The sequence below is a fragment of the Pinus tabuliformis genome, chromosome 7 (genome assembly GCF_031772625.1).
Source record: "Pinus tabuliformis cultivar Carrire ecotype Pingquan chromosome 7, CPIR1, whole genome shotgun sequence".
Classification (NCBI taxonomy): Eukaryota; Viridiplantae; Streptophyta; class Pinopsida; order Pinales; family Pinaceae; genus Pinus; species Pinus tabuliformis.
In genome coordinates this window covers 432,404,026-432,416,383 of record NC_142293.1, presented here as the reverse complement: position 1 = coordinate 432,416,383, position 12,358 = coordinate 432,404,026, and the positions used below count along the sequence as shown (strand labels likewise).

The 12,358-nt window shown below is 36.6% G+C and overlaps 1 pseudogene; it reads right to left on the bottom strand.

Annotated features, from left to right (window-relative positions):
• Window positions 1-11,390: 11,390 nt before the first annotated feature.
• Window positions 11,391-12,153, bottom strand: LOC149247810 (pyrophosphate-energized vacuolar membrane proton pump 1 pseudogene; annotated as a pseudogene).
• Between the last annotated feature and the right edge of the window lie 205 nt (window positions 12,154-12,358).

Here is a 12,358-nt window from a genome sequence, read left to right as displayed (position 1 = left end):
TTAGTGGATCCGCTTGTACTTGATATGCAGACATGCTTTACTTTTTTTGAGCATGGGTATGCTCGCCTCAGACAGTGTTTCTTTCTGATCTCCTTTGGTGGCTTGGCAGGCTGAATTCTGGTGAAGTCCTCCTTGGTTTTTGACAGACTTCCTTTCCATGTACTCGCATAATATATTTCGGCCATCATGTACCCCTTCTGACCTCATATATTAGGGGGCATCTGTTATAGCTCCAAATCTCACTCTTATGGTTTGTGATGTTGTACTCATGGCCTAGGGAAACCCCTCCTTCCAGACCTGGTCCTAAAATTTAAAAAATAGTGTTTTATCCCTTATACGCAACATTGCCCTGAGTTAAACGCGTGTATACGCGGGTCTGTGTATATACAACCCGCGTGTATGTATTAAAACACTTAAAAATATATAAAATTCCTTCTTTTCGGGCGGAGATCGCAGGTTTTACCTGCTGATCACCTGTTAGTGCCCGTGGCCCAACTGTTCCCAACCAACTCCTAACTAAAAAACTACTTTGGAGATGGTATAAAAAGACCTCAAAGGGAAGGCCTAAGGGAGAGAAGAGAGAGAAAGGTTATTATGCTGAGATTTTTCCCTTGACCAGGTCTGAAGTCCCTTGTGCCTTCTGCACTTCCCCCATTTTGTACAGGAAACCTTTGTTTCCTTGTGTGTTGATGTTCATCCACCATTTATGACATCACGGAGAGAGTCATGGAAGGAGTTTTGTTAGAGGCTTGAGGCTGGAACGGATCCGGAAGGAAGCTTTGCTTGGAGCTTGCTGAAGGTTACTCAGGTGAACATATTCCTTTTTATGTACTTTATTTTTCTATAATAAAAGAAACACATGTCTTGGTTCCCGAAATGAATCTTCTTTATGTTAATTATATTCATGTCTTGAATTCATGTGTAAATGGTTGTTTGGATTTCATAACTAACTACCTTTCTTTATAACATGAAGATGGTTTCTTTATAAGTTTTTGTCCACGTACTGTTGTGTTCTTTGAATTGCTTGTTTTGCAAGACAAAAGAGAAGAAGGGAACTCCAAGAAGGGTTTGGACCCTAAAGGCCTTCTCAAACGTAGGACCGAAGGTACGTACCCTTATCATAGAATTTGCTTATAATAGCATAATGGCTGTATGAATGCATCTTTCTTTGAATAGACAACTTTCAGTCTGCTAGGGTTTCACCCAAAAAGCCCTAGGGGAGTAATTCCTTCTACCAGTTTTCATTACTCTATACATTTACAAGCAATTCTATTGTCATCATCCATATTGCCTATATTTTTTGTATATTTTCTTGTTCTCATGTTGACATTATTTGGCTCTGTAAAACCCCTTTCATCTGCAACATATTCTAATGAAGTTTTGTTGGAAACCTCACGAAAGTCATTGTCAAGCTCTACAAGCTAAAAAGATCTAATTTTGGCTTAGGGTTCTATAAAATTATCACTAAAAATGAGATTCTAAAGGAGCAATTTTAAAAAATGAATTCTTGTTTTGTTGCAAATATGAAAGCCCTCGTGCAAAATTATGTTTTAATTCATCCATAAACCCTTATACTCAACACTCAACTCCTTTATTCATCTATCATTTCAATGCCCCCACCATTACCCTATTTATGAGCTTAATCCCTCAAACCCTTTAAAAAATCCTAGCTCTGATAACTGCGTATCATGCCATTCTCAATTGTTTGAGCTATTGTAGCTATAAAATTTGAACAATTGCACTCAATTCCATAATTTTTGTGGTGTGCTATCAAATACAAAAAAAAATTGAGCCCATGATTAAAAAAAGGAAACAATAGGAGTTAATATCATAATGGCATTTGCCTAAAGAAAAATAAATAGCATGCATATTTGAAGAATTTTGAAAAGGGTTTTATCGCCTCGTTCTATCCTGTGTTACTATTTTTAATTGTACTTGTCTTTCACTCCATGAAACCTCATTTCCCCTGAAACAAAGCTAGTTGGTCAATATTCTTAATGCAAAGCTTACTGTAGAAATTTTGAAGGGAAATGTATTGGTAGTTTAAATATTGACTTACAATTTTAGCTATATATTATTGTTAATTTTTACAGCTCACTTTGCAAAAATTATCTTTCATTCTTGTTGACCACGATGGTCCATGGCAGAGGGAATAGGCTTCATGGTTTGTGGGAAAGTGGAAGTAGGAAGAAAAATATTTTTTATGTTCATTTTAATGTATACTCAAAGGGATTCCAACAATTGACCACTACTGGGAACTTCTTTTTAGGTTCCCCTAATATCACTTGTCAACCTTTACTATTTCAAAAAAGTGCTTCTTCTCGTATGCACCCCCATCCTAATGTTCATGAGATCCCTGTACAAAACCCTACCACTAATGTTTGGGATAATGATTTTAATGATGGGTGGAATCCTTTTCCTGACACTTCTCATGAAAATATAAAGTTTGGAGACAAATTGTTACAAGCCCTACTTTTCATGTGCTTGATCACATTCATTCCTCTATTGGTTATACTCAGTCTTCTCCGTCTAAAGCATCCATCCCTAATTCCAATATTAAACATATTTTTCCTATTGTTACTGAAATTGTTAATCCCACTCCAACTAATATTGTTGTTACTAAAGCTATTTTTGTTGTTCATCCAACTCCTAAATTTTCTAATTTAGCTAATCTCGGTCCTTTTCTAGTAATTTTTGTCAAACTTGATGTTGAAAAGTCCATTGCTAATCTTGAACACTTTAATTCAAATCTTCTTTCTACAATTGCATCCTTTAAAGAAAAGGTAAAAGGAAAGGAGGTTGTGCCTAACATAAATTTGTAGAGTCATCTATAGGGCAGCCAATGATTACAATTGAGAATTTTGTTTTTGAAACAACATATAACTCAATTTTTTTCTCATGCTTATTTTGACATACAAGATGGATCTTTCTCATTTGTAAAGTTTTGATGACAGTTATATGATGGTTTAATTTTTTATGATCAGAACATATGGAAATTTTCTATGCACTTATTTGGATGGACACACACACACACATATTTGGAATCATTAGATGAAAGTAAATCTCTTAATGGTTGACCATAATGTGGTGCATGACTATGTGGGGGGACACAAGGTGTTATTGTGCATGATGCAAATTTTCTTTTAAAAAGAAAAGGGTATATTAAAATAAGCAACATGCTATGATAATGGAAGTGGGTCCTCACTTCCTCTTGATTCATGTGATGTTTCCTATTTTTTAAGAGTTCATCGTTTTAATTATGTTGAGAAATGGCAACAAGAAATTTGAGTTTAAATTTGTCCTTGAAATTAAACTGAGAATTAAAATTGAATTCTACTCTCATAGAAACTTGTAAATAACTAATTAAGTTTAATTAACTTAATTATCTTAGGAATTTGAATTTGGAAGTCTTTCTGAAGTCATGTATATGTTCTCCCTAATTTTTAGGGGTCCAAGATGAGTTTAATTGTGAGTTGTAATTAGATCACTCAGTTTACTGAGTTATGTTCAGTTAAATTAGTTCCAAACTGTTTGTGGAACTAATAGAGAGTTAACAGTCAGTTGGTGCACTAGTGCATCCACAAGTGTCACTCTAGTTAACTGAAGATTCCCTCATCAAAAACTCATGCATGTTGATTCTAAGAAATACCCGGCTGAGACTAGAGTGCAGGGACAGTGTACTATTATATGTATGATTTACTGAGTTGTAAATATCATACATACAATCAGAGAAGGACCTATGTTTGGATTGCACAATTTTGGAAGCATGAATTCCCTTTAAATATGGGTTATTCATCCTAGGAATTACGCAAGAGATTAGGGGCTTGGAGAGTTGCTGAATAGGCTAAGGATTTGGCTTGATCTAGCTTGTGAGCTGAGAGAGTTGAGCATACTTGTGAGAAATTGTTCTAGTGAGAACAAGCTTTGTATCTTTATTCATATTTCTGATATATATAATACATATAGGGGGGTTTTGAGTGGTGGCTTTCCCCAGATACATATTTTGTTATGTACCATTGATTTATCTTCTTCTTGTTCATATTGTTTTCATCGATCTATTGGATTCCGCTGGTTGAAAGTAGAAGTAGATTCTTGTCTTATGCTTTAGTACATTGCATGAGCTTGTGAATCTACAAGATTTTCTACAAACTATGTTACTTCTTACCTACTAAAGAGTCATTTTATTAATAAACCTAGGTAAAAGTAAAACATGAAACTATTGCATAACCATCTCATGTGAATATGATTACAAATACTTACATGGAGAAGTAAAATGAGATGGAATATTCACATAGGGTATGGTATGAATGAGTGCGATTTTTTCAGTTTTGGGATAATTTGCGGTGTTACTTAGATATTTGAGTCTCACGAAACTTTTGTTATAAGACTTCTTTTAAATAGTAGCAATGAATGGAGGTTTAAAAGTTTGCCTTGCTAAGGTATATTTCACTTTGGTCATTGATGATATTAATCAATGTTGTTTATCTATCATTACTAATCATAGAATTTTTTTATAGTAGTCATACCAACGGCCAAAAGGTCTCACTGAGCTAGTTGCAGTAGGGCCAATGATTTTCTTTTCATTGCTACTTGCATTTGACTCATATGGTTTATAGACATTGTCATTTTTCAAGTGTATTATTGTCACAAATTATTATTAATTTGTTAAGTTTGGCTCATTATATTTGATCAATATTTTCAAATATACTCAATGAAGGATCTTTTTCTTATCTTACCATCCTATGTCTAATTCTTGTTGTTTCTTTTCTTCACTTTTCTAATTTCAGTATCTTTTGTCTTGTACATAACATCTCTTTTGTTGATAAATTTCTATTTTAAATACAAACAATGAATGTTTTTAAGGTTGATTCAACATGGTTATAGCTACTTGCCTTAACAACTTACTATGCATGTTTTATGTTTTGTATTTGTAAATACATTTTCTATCATATGTTTGATTTAGTTTCTTTGAAGCTTTTTAGTAGCATTTATGGTTGGTGCATGCATGCTAATATAACGATCGTATTAATGTTGTTGGTTTTTATTTATTGGGTAGTTACTTCGAAGTTGTAATATATATAAAGAAGGCTATAAATTTTGGGATACATTCCCATTTTTTTCAGTCTAGATCACCAAGGATTCAAAAAATATTTAATGAATAAAATTTCTCTTTTGGACATCAATAATATGAGCTTTATTTTTTTAAAAGAAGCCACATGAAGAGCTTTGATTTTGGCATACAGGAGAAATTCCAAAGTCTCTTTTCCCACCAAGGAGGAGGAAGCATTTTTTGTTGTTGAGTAAGGGATAAATACCCAAAATTTGGGTTGTAGCGACCTGAGGGGACCAATAACCAGACCAAAGTATCATTAGTTGGTGATAATGAGATGAGACTTAGCTCAAATGATTCAATGTAATGTGATCATTCTGTATCTATATCATCTTCAACATGTAGCTCTTGTGCTCCTTTCCAAGATTCCAATCCTTAGAACCCAAATCTATTTGAAACTTGGTGAAGATAGAAAAAAACCTTATTCATTTAAGATATGAATAAGGTGATCAAAAAGGATATGAGTATCCATGCTCCCAATCCATGGATATTTTCCAATGAAAATATTTTTTCCATCACCCACTTACCATATAAGATCAATTATGAAGAGATACATCGATTTTATGATGATCCTCCACATAATAAATCCATTTTATGATCATTTCTTAGGAGTTTTGATCCATTAGAGAAAAGAGGAAGGGAAAATGTATTTCTTTTCCATGATATGAGACCAAAGTCCATTCCTATTTATAATTTTCCAAGATCTTTTTTCTGCTAAAGCCTTTGAAGCCATGTGAATTTCTTTACACCCCATCCTCCCAAGGATTTTGGGAGGGAAATTGAGGACAAAGTAGTTAAAGAAAAAGTTATTTGATCTTGTTTTCCAGCTCAAAGACATCTCAATGATATTTTCTTTATATAGTTTTATATTCCCTTTGGAATCCAAGCTAAGGAGGCCCAATACATTGGGATAACTTCCAAAACATACTTACATAAAACAAGCTTTCCTACCCTAGAAATCCATCTATTTCACCAACTTCTAATTATAAGTTCCACTTTTGCAGTAAGCCAGGCCCAATCTTCTTTCTTGAACTTATTTAGTTTTATAAAGAAGCCCAAATATTTTAGTGGATCTCCCAAGGGAAATGGAACCTTAGATAGAACCCTATGGACAAGATCAAATTCTTCCTTATCAAGGGCATTCCCAAGAAGAGATATTTCTCATGATTTATCATCATACCTGTGGCCAAGGTGAAAGAATCCAAAATATGATTTATGTCCTAGAGGCTTCCAAAATCCAATTCAATAAGCTAATGATGTCATCCAAAAATAGTATATGCATCAGGGAAAATTTTTGAGTAATTGTAATTCCTCTTAAAATATGTCTTCTTTTTGCATCAAGAATGGCTATGCTAAGGGATTCAACAACCAAGAGGAAAATGAGAGGGGACAATGGGCATCCTTGTTAGAGCCCTCTTTTAGGATTGAATAGTATGGAAGTTGAACCATTGATTAATAGTTCCATGAAATAGGATTTGATACAGTTGTATATCCAGTCCACAAATTGAGGATTGAGGCCTAGATGAAGTAAAATTAGTTTAATGTAGAGCCAGTCCACCTTGCCAAAAGATTTTGAAAGATTTAATTTATAGATGAGGAACTTTTTTTTTTGAATGTGAATGGAATGGAGACATTCCTAAGCTAATCAAATAGCCTCATGGATATGACAATCCCTTAAAAAGAAAAATTTCTCAGGGGAAATGTGTTTTGAAAGAATGGGCTTCAAACGAAGTGTAATAATTTTCAAGATAATTGTGTAAATAGAGTTGTATAAAGAGATAGGATGAAATTCATCAAAGGAATCAGACGTGTTTGATTTTGTAATTAGAACCAAGAAAATGGAATTAAAGGATGCTAAAATTCTTCCATTTATTCTGGAGTACTCAATGATACCCAATAAATTCTCCCGGAGGAATTCAAAGCATGCCAAATAGAATTCAATTGGGATACCATTAGGGCCTGTGATTTTGTATTTTTAAAAGCTCTTCATCACGAGTTTTAACTCCTATCTTGTGTCCTCCCTCATTAGATCATCATTATTCTTCATCAACAAATCTAGACAAGTAACTAATCATTTGCAGGATTTTGTCAATATTAGCTCAATCATTCATTTTGAAAATATTTTGAAAATAGGAGAATCCTTCCTCAATGATGTCATTGAAGGTGGAAACCTTGATCCATCATATTTGAAATTTCCCATTTAGTATTAATGGAATTCCTGTGATTGGAAACTAAGTGAAATTAATTTTTGTTTTCAACCCCTAACTGGAGCCATAGAGCTATACTTTTTAACCTCCACTCATTTTCCTCTTCAAGAAAAATATTCCCCTTTTTCTTCTCAAGAGATTTTAGGATTGTTCTTTGATCATCAATGAAGGAGGAATGATTCAAGTTGGAGTGGAGGTTTTGTAGCTTTCTTTCTATATCAAAGAGTAGTTTCTCATCTTGAAATTTTTTTTCCTTTTCCCAAATGATTTTCTTTTCCTTTTTTAAATTATCCTAGAACTGAATAGGAGGAGAGGATCCAAGGGAAGGGTTGAAATGAACCCATGCCTCAAATTTTTCTGTGAGGGAGGGATGATCAAACCATCCTGGGTTTAATTTGACCCATAGGATTTTCAAGACTTGAGTCCATGTCTAGGATAATAGGTTTATGACTCGACTCTCCTCCCAAGGAAATCCATTGTCTGATTTGGAGATTGATATCCAACAAAATTTTATAGATGAGAAAATGGTCCAAGATATTTGCTATATAAGCATTCCAAGTTCTGTTATTTGATCAAGTGGGAGGGATTTTTGCAGGGAGGATGTCCACAAACCCCAAAGAGTCCAAAATACCCACAAAATAATCCTCCAAGGGATTAGATCGGGTCAAAGTTTACCATATTTATGAATGACCTGTAGTGAAATTTAGATTTCCCCCGATTCAAATAAGATCAAATCTAAAACAAGAAAGATAGAACATGTTGTGCCAGAATAATTCCCTTTCATTATATGGACCATATATGTTTAGACCAGTGAATGAGAAACTATTATCCTTGTGGATGAAGGTTGTAGCTAAACATGGCTAGGACGCCCATGCCTGAGAATAATGAAGGAGATAGGCCTTCCAACCAGTAATAAGCCCTCACGATTTACCCAAAGCCTTCTGTGTGATGGATGGACCAAGCATGAAGAAAAGACAAGAAGATAGATTCCACTTTTCCACGCTCAATCATAGTTTCCTGAATGAAAATAACTTGAGGAGAGAGGGAGGAGATCAATATTTGAAGGGTTATAGTTTTGTTGGGGTTGGCCAATCCCCTGAAGTTAAATATAATATTCTCATCCTAAATCCTTTACAGGGGTTTTATCTCTAAGCGGCCTAAGGATGGACTTTTGCTTCCCCAACTTAACCCTAAAGAGTCTTTCTTCATGGATAAAGAATTAAGTGACTTTCTTCTTTGATTAGAGGCTTGTAGAAATTGGTCATCTAAGAACCATAAACCTCCACCAGGATCAGGGAAAAAATATTCCAAATATGAGCATCCTTCGGCCTGTAGGGAAGAGTGTGATCACTAGTAGTATAAATGGGAGGCTGCTGAGACCAAGGAAAGACTGGTGGGCTCCAGTATTGTAGCAATAATGCTACAACTCCTGGAACTCCCTTCTTTAATTTTATCAACCCGGTAGTTCGTAACAAACTTGGAAGCGACGGTGTTGTATGCACAAGTACTAGCTCTTGCCGCAGCTGTCACTTGGTCAGCTGGCACAAGTCCGCTAGGGGCTCAAGCCAGCTTCTATGAGCTCTTAGAAGAAGCTTTTTAACTGATGGACGAAAGCTAACTCAAAGGAAGCTAATCTACTTCCGGAAAGAAACTGAAAGCCAAAAAGAAACGCAAACCCTAGCAAACCCTAGCAAACCCTAATTCTACCAACTAGTCGTACTGATGCAAAAATGAGAATGCAAACTATGAGAAGAGATTCCACTACTTCTAGGAAGGTAAAATGCATGTGTCTAAGTTATCACTATCTGAAGAAAACATCTTTTTGTATTTTTTATTAAGTTATAAGAATTGTCATGCATGTGCTTTTAACTAGTTTTCCACCGTGCAGGGATGGATCAAGGGATGAAATGCTTTGGGAAAGGCTGGGATGGTACAGAGAGGGTCTAAGGGATACCTGACATTCTCTCTGAGAGTTTCACAAAGTTTGGATGACATGCAACCATGTTTATGAACTTCTACAGGAAGTCTGCAGGGGTTTCTACAGGAAGTTTCTACAGGATGTTCTGTAATTCTTCTACAGGATGTTTACGAATTGGATTTTTGAGGATGGATGGTTGATGGAAGATGCATGGATGGTTATGGAGGTAGGATGGGGGTCTGGAGTGACCTAGGAACTGATGGATGGAGTGGTGAGATGATGTGGAAGGCTGACTTGCATCAACGAAGGTTCTGTAATTCTTCTACAGGATGTTTACGAATTGGATTTTTGAGGATGGATGGTTGATGGAAGATGCATGGATGGTTATGGAGGTAGGATGGGGGTCTGAAGTGACCTAGGAACTGATGGATGGAGTGGTGAGATGATGTGGAAGGCTGACTTGCATCAACGAAGGTTTAGGCAATGGAAAAGCAAGAAGGTAGGGTTACGTGGCAAAAGAGCAGATGGGAGATGAAGAAACAGACTTGGTGATGGAGGAGCTGACCTGAACGAGGCTCAGATGAACGAGGAGGTGATGAAGGTGATAGAGATGCCCTGCACAATGCTCATTCAAACAAATCAATGAATTCTTGCAAACAAACCAAGTCCTAGCTAACTCAATCCAACTGTTAATGAATGAATAAACAACAACCTTGTTTGAAAAGAGAACCATATACATCATAGGAGCAAGAACATGCCAAAAGATCTAAATGCATACAAACTCCTACCAATCGATTCTAAGCATAAAAAGCTACGTTACCCATCAAAACCAACTACAATGACAAAGCAAGATCTAAAGAGCAGATTTTATTTCAAGAACGCAGCAAACACATGAATATAAACAAGGGAGGTACTGGGCGCTTGAGATGGGCCCAACCCCAAGAGCTACAGCCTCCCAAGAGAGATTTAGAGCTGGTGCAAAGCTGGATCCATCTTTATTAATCAAGAAATGAAAAGTTACATCAAAACTGTCCACAAGGAGAGCTTGAGCATGAGCTGAAAGCAAAGCTATTCTATTGCATAAAAATCGAACTACAAACTAGCTAACTAAACAAAATGACTAATTGGCTAACCAAATTGACTAACTAGCTAATACCAAAGATGACTACCAACTAGCTACAAAATGAGGCCCTAAGCCTTCTTATTTATACAATTTGAGGACCCAACAGTCCTCCTAAAATTTAGGGACTTGGCTGCCCAAGACTTGTAGTTAACAGCAGTCCAACTTGACTTGCTTGGCTGCCCTTGAGCTGATTGCTTCGGTGGCCCTTGAACTCCGAGCTGATGGTGGAGAATTCGAGGTAAGGGCCCATAAATGAGGGGGACACCTTCCTACAAATCCTCTAGCTTGTTCTCCCACGAATTTGGCTGCCAAGTGCTCATTAAGACCTTCAATTTTGTCTCCAAGTTGACCAAAAAGGCTACACAAAGCACCCATTAGACTTGTTGGCATAATGACTAACCAAATTCACTCTATTAACATAAAAATAATCAAAAACATGCAATAAACAAATGAGAATGGTGGACTAAGCCAAATTAGGAGGTTGAATGAGCCCAAATAATTGTACATTTTTGGGGCTCATCATCACCCCCTACTGAAAGTGTTGCTCATCCTCTGAGCAACCAAATCTCTCCCCTTGTCCTTGATGGCCCTGGTGACTTCCTTGGCTAGCATCTCGGCCGATTTCTCCTTTGGCTTCCCGCTTTTCAAACTTTCCTGTAGAAACTGTTCGCTGGCTTCCTGTAGAAACAGTCTCTGTCTTCCTGTAGAAACAGTCTGCTAGCTTCCTGTAGAAACAGTCTGCTAGCTTCCTGTAGAACCAATTTCACTGATTTTACTTGCTTGGCTGGGGGTGCCTTCTCCTTGAACTGCGCTGCCTGAAAGCTGACGAATCCAACACAAATGGCAAGTCTAATGTATTATAAAAGCACACACTTACAATGAACTGCCCGAGAATAGATATTGCATGCCGAAGCTGGATGGGAAAAAAGTGTTTCCAGGCCTTTAAATCACTGTTTTTCCATTGGTTAACGTTGATTCACGTTTCTGTTCCTGACATGACAATACTTTCCGACTGCGGCCGCTTTCTTTTCTTCAGAAAATGCTTACTGCAATAGCAAATATGGGAATAATAATAGATTTGTATCCCAAAGCCAACCCAAATATAACATTAGTTGCTTCTTCCAGTCCTGCATGAATCGACAACATCTTGGACAGGGCTGTAAGCATTACTAGTGTAGTATTCAGTGACAAAACCAATAACAAGGCCAGACCACAAACCAATAGCACCACAGAAGAAAAGCTCCCAGTTCTTTACAACCTTCTGGGCACCAAAATTGAAGATAGTGAAGGATGAAGGCAATGCAACTAGGCTTACAGCAGCAATGCCAATAGTCATCACTACTGTGGAGATAATAAGTTGCTTTTTCAATGCAGGCTCAATTTCCTTCACAGCCTTGATCTCAAATATGTTAGTTGCAAATAGAGTTGTGATTAAGCAAGCAATGATACCCATTGAACTAATAAGCAAGGGATAACACATGGCAGTAAGATCATGAGAGTTTCCAAATGATGATATGGATGCAACAACCAGAGCTGCACAGGAAGATTCAGCATAGGACCCAAATAGATCTGATCCCATACCAGCGATATCTCCAACATTGTCACCAACATTATCAACAATGACAGCTGGGTTGCGTGGATCGTCTTTAGGAATGTTCCTCTCAACCTTTCCAACAAGATCAACACCTACATCTGCTGCTTTGGTGTAAATACCACCACCTACGCTGCCAAACAGAGCCATGGAAGAACCGCCAAGACCATATTTGAAGATGTTGAAATAAGTTTTGCTAACCATTTCATATATTTTTCTTCAAGATGTTCTGCTAATTTTCGTTTATCTCCATCTTGAGACAAGACAAACAATAGTTCCACAGCATGAGCTCGCATTTCAGAGTATGTAACTTCGCAAAAAGGGAAGCAATACCTGAATTTGAATACACTTCGAGTGAATCATGTTGCAAGTGCAAGTTGACTAACGGTCTTTGAACTTAAGCCGAGCG